Source organism: Oryctolagus cuniculus, chromosome 3 (assembly GCF_964237555.1).
Source record: "Oryctolagus cuniculus chromosome 3, mOryCun1.1, whole genome shotgun sequence".
In the NCBI taxonomy this organism is placed as follows: Eukaryota; Metazoa; Chordata; class Mammalia; order Lagomorpha; family Leporidae; genus Oryctolagus; species Oryctolagus cuniculus.
In genome coordinates this window covers 31,769,088-31,781,474 of record NC_091434.1, presented here as the reverse complement: position 1 = coordinate 31,781,474, position 12,387 = coordinate 31,769,088, and the positions used below count along the sequence as shown (strand labels likewise).

At 44.2% G+C, this 12,387-nt stretch overlaps 1 protein-coding gene across 7 annotated transcripts in view; it reads right to left on the bottom strand.

The window, feature by feature from the left end:
* The window catches only part of PLEKHM3 (pleckstrin homology domain containing M3), a 227,145-nt gene that overhangs the window by 200,374 nt on the left and 14,384 nt on the right, over positions 1 to 12,387 (bottom strand). The window contains exon 2 of one of the 7 annotated variants that reach the window (XM_070070293.1): positions 12,184 to 12,268. The exons of the other annotated variants lie outside the window; for them this stretch is intronic. The gene's annotated coding sequence lies outside the window, so the exon portion shown is untranslated. The remainder of the gene's footprint in view (positions 1 to 12,183; positions 12,269 to 12,387) is intronic. 7 annotated transcript variants of the gene reach the window in all.

Below are 12,387 nucleotides of genomic sequence, written 5' to 3'. Positions count from 1 at the left end.
CTGGGCACAAAGAATCCCACATGAGTATCAGCTCACCCTCTGGGGAATGCTAGCTCTCCAAGGTCAGGCAAAATTATCTCAGATCTTGACAGTGATGCTCTCCAATACAAGAGATACTAGCCACACACAGCTATTTAAACTTAAATTTACTAAAATCAAAGTTCCTTAGTCACATTGACCACATTTCCAATGCCTGATGGTCACTTATTATTTTGTATCTTTAGCAAAAAAAAAAAAAAAAAAAAAACTAGACAACGGCTTTTTCCACCCTCCATACTGCTTACAAGTAGGTAAAACTAGGCAATTTGTAACATCATTATATGTTGCTGCAAAGACAAATAGACTGCAGCCAGCGTTGTAGCGTAGCAGATTAAGCCACTGCCTGCAGTGCTGGCATCCCCTATTGGCAGCAGCTCAAGTCCCAGCTGCTCCATTGCTGATCCAGTTTCCTGCCAATGCATCTGGGAAAGCAGTGGAGGATGACCCAAGTCCTTAGGTACCCACGTGGGAGACCTAGAAGCTCACAGCTCCTGACTTCTGCCTGGCCCAACCCCAGCCATTGCAGGCATTTGGGGAATGAACCAGCAAATGGAAGATTTCTCTCTCTCTGTCTCTCCTTCTCTATCTGTAACTCTGACTTTCAAACAAATAAATGAATATTATTTTTTAAAAAGTCTATATAATTTTTATGGTTAGTTAAATTAATTTTAGGTCATCAAACCATTATATTTATATCAACAGCACCAACTTACAGTGTATGTCTAGTATGCGTCATTTGGACAAGTATACAAAGACCTTGATTTTAGATCAAGGAGTACTACAGTTCACAAGAACTCGGCGATCAAACTGTGTTCTCTTGTGAAATGAGAACTACTAGAAGTTATCCAATTTTTGTATATTTTGACATTTATTATGATAGCACTTCACAATTTTTCTAGCTGCACAATATTTTTTTTCCCGAATCTAAAGTTAAACCTTCAGTCTCCTGAACTATGTAACAGGGTTTTAGTACTTCTGTAAGTTTGAAACAGGAATTTAGGAATTTCTTTCAATTTTGTCTGGTATACCAGAGACTGAGGAAGAGAAATGTATAACAAAACTTTTAATTCTTTCTTTACTACAAGATCAAATCAACATAAAGTATACATTTCTTATTTTGTAGAGGCACCAAGGTGCAGAGCATTGAGTTATGCACCTATGACCACACAAATATCCCTTTTCATACCCAGTGTTTCAAATTCAGTCTCCAACCATGCTATACAGAGAGAAAATAAATACCTCCAAAATGACCCTTCCTTCCTTCCTGCTTTGACTTATCAGAATATGTGTGACTACACTTTTTGTACTCCCTGCTTAGGTACTCTCAGGTTGGTTACAAGAAAATGACCACTTAGGGCCAGCACTTGCTGGCTTGCAGAACACTTCTGTCCCACATGGTCTAAAACCATAGGCGACCAGACAAGGACATGACCTCTCCTTTGAGATCAAACTTTCAAATCCACTCTTAGTATATGTGCTGCCAAAGCGAGCACTCAAATCCACTCTTCATGGAAGAGGATACTAAGGCTTTGAGAGATTGAAAGGTCCCACGGACACTTTTATGCTATTCTCAAACATGCAGACATGCTCTCACCCCAGGGCCTTTGCTATGGCTGCTCCTCCAGATACCAACTTGACCAACATTTCCTAAGTGACTATTCAAGCCCCCTGCTCAATGAGGCCTACTCTGATTACCCTATTAAAAATCATTACATACTAGGGTGACAGAATGATGTTTTATAACATGGAAATGCCTTACAGAACATCATGCAATGCCACGTGAAGCTTAAAGTTTTTAGTGCCATGTTTTCAAACTGGAGCTAAATTACATTTATTTTATAACCTATTGGGTGTCTAGTTGACAGGAGGCAAAATTTGTCTACCTTTGAACTGCTGTTACTGTTCTGTAATTTGAAAAGGCCATACCTGACCACAGCCCAGCACTAACACCACCTGCTCATAAAATAAGGAGAAGAGCTTGAACTGACTTAGAGAATACACAACAATAAAGCTTAAATTTTGTCAGGTAAAAATAAAAGTATAACACACATCCTTGCCCTGGACTCTTGACCTCTCTTACTTTGTCTGTTTTTAGAAAATGAACTTTTCATTTTAGAACAGTTTTAGGTCTACAGAATTATTTTTTTAAAGATTTATTTATTGGGAATGGCACTGTGGCACAGTGGATTAAAGCCCCAGTCTGCAGTGCCGGCATCCCATATGGGCACCGGTTCGAGTCCCAGCTGCTCCACTTCAGATCCAGCTCTTTGCTATTGCCTGGGAAAGCAGAAGATGGCCCAAGTCTTTGGGCCCCTGAACCCGCATGGGAGACCTGGAAGAAGCTCCTGATCCTGGCTTTGGATTGGCACCAAGAGATAAATAAAAAGATTTATTTAAATAAAAAAGATAAATAAAAAATGCATTTATTTATTGGAAAGGCAAAGTTACAGAGAGGCAGAGGCAGAGGCAGAGGCAGAGGCAGAGGGAGAGGGAGAGGAGAAAGAGAAGGAGAGGGAGAAGGAGAGGGAGAGAAAGAAAGAAGTCTTCCATCTACTGGTTCACTCCCCAAATGACCACAATAGCTGGAGCTAGGCCAATCCAAAGTCAGGAGCCAAGAGCCAGAAGCTTCTTCCAGGTCTCCCACACGGGTACAGGGGCCCAAAGACTTGGGCTATCTACTGCTTTTCCAGGCCATAGCAGAGAACTGGATCTGAAGTGGAGCAGCTGGGACTCAAACCAGCTCCCACATGCAGGCGGGAGCTTTACCCACTACACCACAGCACTGGATCCCGGTCTACAGAATTATTACAAAGCCAGAACACAGAGTTCCTGTATACCCACACCCAGCTTTCTCTATGCAACATCTTACATTACTATGGTATATTTGTCACAATAAATGAGCCAATATAAAGACATTTTTTTACAAGTCTATATTTCATTTGGATTTTCTCAATTTTTTCTCTAACGTCCTTTTGCTATTCCAGGATCCTATATAGGATTCCATGACATTTAGTTGCTGTGTCTCTTGACTATGATAGCATGTAAGACTGTTTTTGATGACCCAGACAGTTTTAGGGAATACTGAACAGGTATTTTAAGAATGTTCCTCATTTGGAATTAGTTTGATGTTTTTCTTATGATTAGGCCAGGCCATGTTTTTGATAGGAAGTCCACAGAGGTGAAGTGGGCTTCTCATCATACCACATCAAGGATACACACTATCAACCTGACTTCCTGTTAGCCTTGATCACCTGGCTTGAGGTACTCTTTTCCCATGAGCATTTACTACATTCTAACATATTACTTATTTAATGTTCAGTGTTTCTCTCTCCCCACTCAAATATAAACTCTATGAGTCCAGGAATTTATGTTCATTCTGTTCACTAATGTGTACCAAGTAGAGAATAGTACTAAGGTACTAAATAGACAATTAAAAAAGTCTTCGTCTCTCTATATTTTTAAGACTTATTTATCTAGGAAGGCAACATGATGAAGTGGGAGGGAAAGAGGAGGGAGGAGGAAGAGAGAGGGAGAGAGGGAGAGAGGGAGGGGGGAGAGGGAGAGAGGGGGAGGGAGAGAGAGGGGGAGGGAGGGAAGGAGAGAGGGGGGGAGGGAGAGGGGGAGGGAGGGAGGGAGAGAGAGGGAGTGTGGGAGAGGGGGAGAGAGGGGGAGAGAGAAAGAGAGAGAAAGGGAGAGAGGGAGAGAGGGGGAGGGAGGGAGAGGGGGAGAGAGGGAGAGAGAGGGGGAGAGAGGGAGAGAGAGGGGGAGAGAGGGAGAGAGAGGGAGAGAGAGGGGGAGAGAGGGAGAGAGAGGGGGAGAGAGGGAGAGGGAGGGAGAGAGAGAGAGGGAGAGAGGGAGAGAGAAATTATCTTCCATCTACTGTTTTATCTGCAAATGCCTGCAACAGCCAGAGCTGATGCAGGCACCAGTAACTCCATCTGTGTCTCCTATGTAAATGCAGGAATCCAAGTATTTGGGTCTTCATCTGCTACGTTCCGAGACATATTAACAGGAAGCTGGACTGAAAGCAGAGGAGTGGAGGACTCCATCCCTGGCATTACATAATGTGGGATGTGGATGTCTCAAGTAGAGGCTTAACCTGCTGCACAATGCCCCTCCCTAACAGACACATGCTGAGTAATACATTGTTATTCCTTTGCATGCTCTTCACTGCCCCCATGGCTATCTACCACCCCAATTGGTAGTTCTTGATCAGCACCCTCCTTGTCACTACTCCTCCATGCTTTTGTCAAGCTGAGGAAGCTTTTCTAATCACTCAGGCTACCACAGCATCCTGGATTTGCCACAACGAATGGAAGTGACTGGCCAATCTCTAATTTCCACTCTAAACTCTGAGCTACTTGACAGCACACATGGTGCCTCACTTACACTCCTATACGAGCTCTATTTCTTCTTGTCTTTAGGGCTCAATTTGCCAACCTGCTCTTTCTGGAATTTCAGCTTTTCCTTGAGCCCCACAGACCTTGAATTCACTACAGTACAAGGGTTTAAAAGTTTAGGCTCTATAACTGGGTAACTTACTAATTTGCAACATTTTTTAAAGTTTAAACAAAAGTATTCATTAATTTTATTTGAAAGGCAAAATTAGAGAGGGGCCAGAGCTGTGGCATAGTAGGCTAGGCTTCCGTCTGCAGTGCTGGCATCCCATACGGGCGCCGATTTGTGTCCTGGATGCTCCTCTTCCAATTCAGCTCTCCGCTATGGCCTGGGAAAGCACTGGAAGATGATCCAAATGCTTGGGTCCCTGTACCTGCGTGGGAGACCTGAAGAAGATCCTGGCTCCTGGCTTCGGATCAGCCCAGCTTCAACCACTGTGGCCATTTGGGGAGAGAACCAGTGGATGCAAGACCTTTCTCTGTCTCTCCCCCTCTCTGTCTGTAAATCTATCTCTCAAATAAATAAATAAATCTTAAAAAAAAAATAAGAGAGAGTGAGAGAATGATCTTCCATCCTTTGGTTCATTACCTATATTATGGCAAATGTCAGGGCTGGGCCAGGACAAGGATCCAGGAACTCTGAGTCTCTCACATAGGTGGCAGAAATCCAAGCACTTCAGCCATCAACCTGCTGCCTCCCAGGATGTGTATCAGCAGGAACAGGGATAGGAAGTAGAGCAGGTACTCAAACCCAGGCAGTCTGATACAGGATGCTGGTGTCTGCACTACTGTGCCAAATTGGTTTTGAAATTAACTTATTAAAAAACAGCATAATTCAAACAGGTCAAAAATAAGGGTACCTTCCTCTGATAATCTGCACTCGAGTGTGGGGGTGAAGTATGATTTTTTCCAGCACAAAACTCTAGACCCAGAGCTAATTAGAACCATCTTCTAAATCTGGCTCTACTACACACTTGCTGGGTGGCCTCTAGCAAACCCTCCAACAACTGGGTGCCTCACTCACCTGTATCCAATAAAGTTGCTAATATCACACTGCTTTTCATGTGGATCATGCACTAGGTAGCTGTTTAGACATGCCTTTAAAAATGTAAACTGATCTATAATTAGGGAATATTCCATTTAACCTCACTCATTCAACAACCTGGTTTCTCCTTGATTTGTCAGCCCCACAAAGGCGAAGTCATCAGCCAACTACCAGGATTTGGCTACATTTCAGCCAAACTCAGTGACCATAGACATTTTATCTTATATTTATATAAAATATCCTCTGTTAAAAAAGTATATAAGGGGATTTCAAAAAGTTCATGGAAAAAAAGAATTAAAAGGTCAGTTTAGGGCCTAGCAGTTAAGATGACTGGGTTTGAGTCCTGCTTCCACTCCCAGTTTCAGCTTCCTGCTAATGTGGACCCTGAGATGTAGCAGGTGTTGGCTATAGTAGTTGGGTCCCTGCCACCCACATGGGAGACCCGGAATGAGTTCCTGGCTCCTTGCTTCAGACTGGCTCAGTCCCTGCTGTTGCAGGTATAAGGGAGTGAATCAGTGGATGAGAGAGCTCTTCCTCATGTATTGTCTCTCCCTCTTCCTGTTTCTCTCTCTGCCTCTTGAATTCAAACAAAACAAAACAAAAAACAAACAAACAAAAAACAGCAAGAAGGATGGCATTATGCAGACACCACATATCCCACAACAGAGTGACTGAGTTTGAGTCTTGCCTCCACTCTCCATTCCACCTTCCTACTAATCCGGACACTGGGAGGCAGCACATAAGGGCTCAAGTACAGGATCCCTGCCACTGCCACTCTTGTAGGAAACCTAGATTGAATTCCTGGCTCCTGGCTCAGCCCTGGATGTTGTGGGAACTTTGGGATTGAAGCAAAACACAGGAAATTACTCTTTCTGCCTTTCAAATAAATTGTTTCAAAAAGGTAAGTTTGTCTTGGTACAAAAATTTTTGAAATTCATGCAGTGTTTTCATTATACACATTTTCCGTAAACTTTTTATTTTTTTATTATTTTTTGACAGGCAGAGTGGATAGTGAGAGAGAGACAGACAGAGAGAAAGGTCTTCCTTTTCCGTTGGTTCACCCTCCAATGGCCACTGCGGCCGGCACACCGCGCTGATCCAATGGCAGGAGCCAGGTACTTATCCTGGTCTCCCATGCGGGTGCAGGGCCCAAGCACTTGGGCCATCCTCCACTGCCCTCCCGGGCCACAGCAGAGAGCTGGACTGGAAGAGGAGCAACCGGGACAGAATCCGGCACCCCGACCGGGACTAGAACCCGGTGTGCCAGCGCCACAGGAGGAGGATTAGCCTATTGAGACGCAGCGCCGGCCTTCATAAACTTTTTTAAAATGTATTTATTTATTTTTTTGAATTGTAGAGTGACAGACAGAGGGAGAGACAGACCTTTCATTTCCTGGCTCACTCCCCAAATGGCTACACCAACTAGGTCTGGGCTGAGCTGAAGCTAGGAGTCAAGAACTCCATCCCAGTCTCCCACATGGGTCAAAGGAACCCAAGTACTTGGGTCATCTTCTGTTGCCTTCCCAGGGGCTATTAGCAGGAATCTGGAATGGAAGTGGAGCAGTCAAGACTTGAACTCCAATATGAGATACCAGTGTCACCAGCAGTGACTTAACCTTCTGTGACATAGTGCCAACCACTTTCATGAACTTTCTGCAGTACACTCATATTTCCCCTACTTACTGTAGAGTGAAAATTTGTAGTTCATTTGTCAGTATGGCAAGAAAAAAGCTCAACCCAAAGAATGCCATGCATGCATCAAAACATAACAGAATGGACAGTCAGTGTTTTGCTATTTCTAACAAGGAGATCAGATCTGCTGTTTACATACTCATTAGGATGAATACAGCAGTCTTTCCACACAGAGGTACAGGCAGATATGAGTAATGACACGAGTCTGGCCACACACAGAGATGCTGTGTGCTCCTGAGCTGGACTGTAAAAGTGCTGACTTCCTTCCACTTGACTAAATGACTTGTAATCAGAATTTAATGAGTTTTGAAGGTGTCTGGGACCATGTAGTTTTAGAAACAGCTGAACTGGGAAGGAAAATGCAAGGCCAAAGACACTTGGGATAACTTGTGTCTATCAGGACATTTTCTTTTCTTTTCTTTTCAAGAATTATTTTATTTATTTGATGGCCGGTGCCGCAGCTCACTTGGCTAATCCTCTGCCTGCGGCGCTGGCACCCTGGGTTCTAGTCCCGGTTGCTCCTCTTCCAGTCCAGCTCTCTGCTGTGGCCCGGGAGTGCAGAGGAGGATGGCCCAGGTCCTTGGGCCCTGCACCCGCATGGGAGACCAGGAGGAAGCACCTGGCTCCTGGCTTCGGATCGGCACAACACACCGCGTTGTGTTGGCACGTTGGCAGCGTGCCAGAGGAGCAGCCACTTGGGAGGTGAACCAACGGAAAAGGAAGACCTTTCTCTCTGTCTCTCTCACTGTCTAACTCTGCCTGTCAAAAAAAAAAATATTTTATTTATTTGAAAGAGTTACAGAGAGAGGTAGAGCCAGAGAGAGAAAGGTCTTCCATTCCATTGGTTCACTCCCCAAATGACTGCAACAGCCAGAGATGAGCTGATCCAAAGCCTGGAGCCAGGAGCTTTTTCTGGGTCTCCCATGTGGGTGCAGGGGCCCAAGGAGTTGGGCTATCTTCTATTGCTTTCCCAGGCCATAGCAGAGAGCTGGATCAGAAGAGGAGTAGCCAGGACTTGAGCCGGCGCCCATATGGGATGCCAGCGCTTCAGGTTGGGGCTTTAACCCACTGTGCCACAGCACCAGCCCTAAGACATTTTCAAAAATGAGAAGTAAGGATGATTACAAGGATGGCTCTCATGGTTTGCACATGTTCTTCACTTGGGTTAGGCTATGCTGACTGAGAATTTTCTAGAGTTACATAACATAAAGGTCAAATGACCTTTCTGGATCATAACGTTAAAGAGATTATGTTTTTTCTGTGGTGCTCTGTCATAAAGATTAACATCAGTATGCTAATGGAACACAGGCATGCCCCAAACAGCAGACAGGGGCAGGGAACCAATGTGGACCTCATGAAAAGAGCTCAGGAGGCTCTCAGATGAGGTAGGCAGCAAAAACACAGATGCACTTCCATTTTCCTGGGCTACACTGCATCCAAACGTCAGTAAAAAAGACTATTACCAAGCAATACTTAAAAGCACACCTTTCAAAAATGTAACTGGAGGGCTGGTATTGTGGCACAGCAGGTTAAACCAATGTCTGTGATGCAGGCATCCCATTAAGCACCTGGGAGACAGCAGATTATGGCTCAAGTACTTGAATTACTGCCACCCAAGTGAAAAACCCAGATGGAGTTTCAAGCTCCTAGCTTTGGCCTGGTTCAGCCCCAGGTGCTGCCAGCATTCAACAATAACCAGTGGATCTCTTTTTCCCCCTCTCTCTGCCTTTCAAATAAATCTTTAAAAAATCATAACTGGCACAGTTGCTTTTCTGTTTCCAAATCAATAAACACTCACAGATACCTAGAAAATATTGACAGATAATGAAATGAAAATAAAAATCAGTCAAAAACTCATAACTCAAAGAATGTAAATCAACAAGTATATTTTGGTCCAATATTTAATGGAATCAAGACTACACATGCAATCTGGACACACTGTCTATTTAAATATAGGCCCCGGGCTGGCACTGCAGCTCACTTGGCTAATCCTCCACCTGCGGCGCCAGCACTCTGGGTTCTAGTCCGGGTTGGGGCGCCGGATTCTGTCCCAGTTGCTTCTCTTCCAGTCCGGCTCTCTGCTGTGGCCCGGGTGTGCAGTGGAGGATGGCCCAGATCTTTGGGCCCTACACCCACATGGGAGACCAGGAGGAAGCACCTGGCTCCTGGCTTCGGATCGGTGCAGCACGCCGGCCGTGGCAGCCACTTGGGGGGGTGAACCAACAGAAAAAGGAGGACCTTTTTCTCTCTCTCACTGTCTAACTCTGCCTGTCAAAAAAAAAAAAAAAAAGGCCCCCAAAAGCAAACAGCAGCAAATACGAAACATACTAAACAAGGAAGGCAGGAAGGAAGGAAGGCAGGAAGAAAGGGAAAGAAAAAATCATTCCAGGAAAGGCTATGCCCATTATTTATACCTAAGAACCAGAGACAAGGCCCCACTCAACAAGCTTCTCATCTACAACTATCTGGTGACTTTCTCATTACACAGCCACAATGTTTTTCAAGGTCCTTACCCTCCTTCATGCTGTGACCCAGCTCCTCTATGAAGTTGTTGTGTTTTTTTTGTTTGTTTTTTGTTTCTTTTGACAGGCAGAGTGGACAGTGAGAGAGACAGAGAGAAAGGTCTTCCTTTGCCATTGGTTCACCCTCCAATGGCCGCCGCGGCCGGCGCACTGCGCTGATCCGAAGCCAGGAGCCAGGTGCTTCTCCTGGTCTCCCATGGGGTGCAGGGCCCAAGCACTTGGGCCATCCTCCACTGCACTCCCTGGCCACAGCAGAGAGCTGGCCTGGAAGAGGGGCAACCGGGACAGAATCTGGCGCCCCGACTGGGACTAGAAGCCGGTGTGCCGGCGCCGCAAGGCGGAGGATTAGCCTAGTGAGCCGCGGCGCCGGCCTCTATGAAGTTTCTTCAGGGTTTCACGGTCTCTACACTCTCCATCTTCCTCCCTCTCTGACTGGCTCCCTCATTAACTAGGGGCATGTACCAGAGCTCTCTTCTCTACCTATAGCTACATGTTCTCCTTAAGTTAATGTATCCACACTTGCAATTTCAATAATTAGTTCTATATTCATGCTACTCAAATTTCTACTTTCAATATCAATCTCGGGCCTGATCACTTATCCTTTGTCCCCAACTATTTATAAGACATTTCTACTTAGCTTATTTCATGGCAAAATTAAGCTCAATTTATCTAAATTCACACTCTGCTATTTATTCAATAAATATTTGCTCAGTGCTCACCAAGGGTTAGCTGGTGGGGAAAAAAGCAGTGAATAAAACCCTTCAGTGAAGTTTCCATTGATGAAAGATTCAACTCTTGAACTTAATATTACAGGCCTCTCAGAATCTTGGCCTTGTTTGCCTGTCCAACATTGCATTCTCTTCTAGACACACTCTTTTCCTCCAATTGAAATGCTATTGCTCAAGTTTTAATCCTTTATGGGGGCCAGCATTGTGGCACAGTGGGTTAAGCTGCTGCCTGCCTTGCCGGCATCCCATCTGGGCGCAAGTTGGAGTCTCGGTTGCCCCATTTCCAATTCAGCTCCCCGCTAATGACCCTGGGAAAGCAACAGAAGATGGCCCAAGTCCTTGGGCCCCCACCACTCACATAGCAGACCCAGATGGAGTTCCAGGCTCCTGGCTTCAGCCTGGCCCAGCCCCAGCCACTTGGAGAGTGAACCAGCAGATGGAAAATCTGTCTCTAACTCTCTCTCCCTCTCTCTTTCTCTGTACCTCAGCCTTTCAAATAAATAAATCTTAAAAAAAGAAAAAATTATATATATAAAAAATTCCAATACTAAGCCTTTGCCTGCAGTTACCACTGAGATAACCTTTCCCAACCTCTACCTACTTAAATTCTATCTACTCTTCAAGATCCAGCTCAAATGCCTCCTCTTCCATAAACTTCCTTGGATCCATGCTCCAAAAATGGTTTGTTCTTTCTTAAGCTGCCACAGAATGTCTTTGGCACCACCCCCACAACACACGTGTGCAATGCATACAGCATATTCTCTCTGAAATGATGACGAATAACAACTTACTTAAAATTCTATCTACTGCCAGGTTTGTTGCTTGGGACTTTGTATCTCTAAGATTTACAACGTGTAATATGAGTGTTATTGTTCTCATTTTCTAAATAAGGAAACTGAGGCACAAAGATACCAAGTAATCTGCCTGAGACCATACACCTACATACTGGGCTTATAGCAACTTGAGAGTACCAACTCTATCACACTGGATCTACAGCTGTGACTAGTCCACACGAAGTACTTGGTATACATTTGTTGACTGGATAACCGAATTAACAGTATAATTTTAAAGCTCACAACTAGCTTAATAAATAAATACATAAACAAATATTACTCTAGTTTTCTGTAAAAATTTATTTGCATTCTTCATTAGGTCATTTAAGTAAAATCTGATTCCAAAATGTTATGTTGACTAAAGTTTCTAACTTTTTCTTGATAAATAAAGCTTCCTAGCTATTGAAACCAGGGTTTAAAAACAGCATGACATGGGGTGGGGGTGGGGAATAACATGGCAAAGGTCAGTTAGCAAAGACCTCACTCAGACCTTTTTTAGAAACAAACGCATCTATGCTTTTGTGAACCACTACAACACCAGCAACTTGGCTGGTCTCATTTTCTAGTGACTCAGAGCTCTAATATCAGTAATGAGATGTCCTTTTGAAATAATCAATTTAAGACATTTTTCAATACAGCCCTGCACTTGCTTCTTCTTTGCCACCTGCAAAATTATTGAGACATTTGATGCCTGGAGATGTTTTCTCAGAAACCAGACTAAATATAAACATGGCACTTCATTCTCAGGTGGCTTTGCTACCAAAGGCAGCAATGTTATTATGCTCGTAGGTCAACCACTGGATTGGAAAGCCAAGGTTTCTGGTTGGAAAGCCCAGTTTCATAAAACCACCAGAGTTCCAGTATGTCCTGCTCCTAGAAACAAAACAGACACAAATTTCAGTTATGTAAGTGTCTAAAAATGCAGACCTGAGGTTTTCCATCTCCCTTGGTCTCCATAGCAGGGAATGGTGATTTAAAAAAGAAACAAAGGAGCCACTCAATTATCTTCATCCTGGATTGGGGTGAAGAAGATGAAAATGTCCTTGGTAAAAATCATGTTGTCAGAGTCTGCCTCCAACTGCAATAAGGAGTAAGTGGCTAGATGTATGCAGGTGCCATGGCAGCCACACT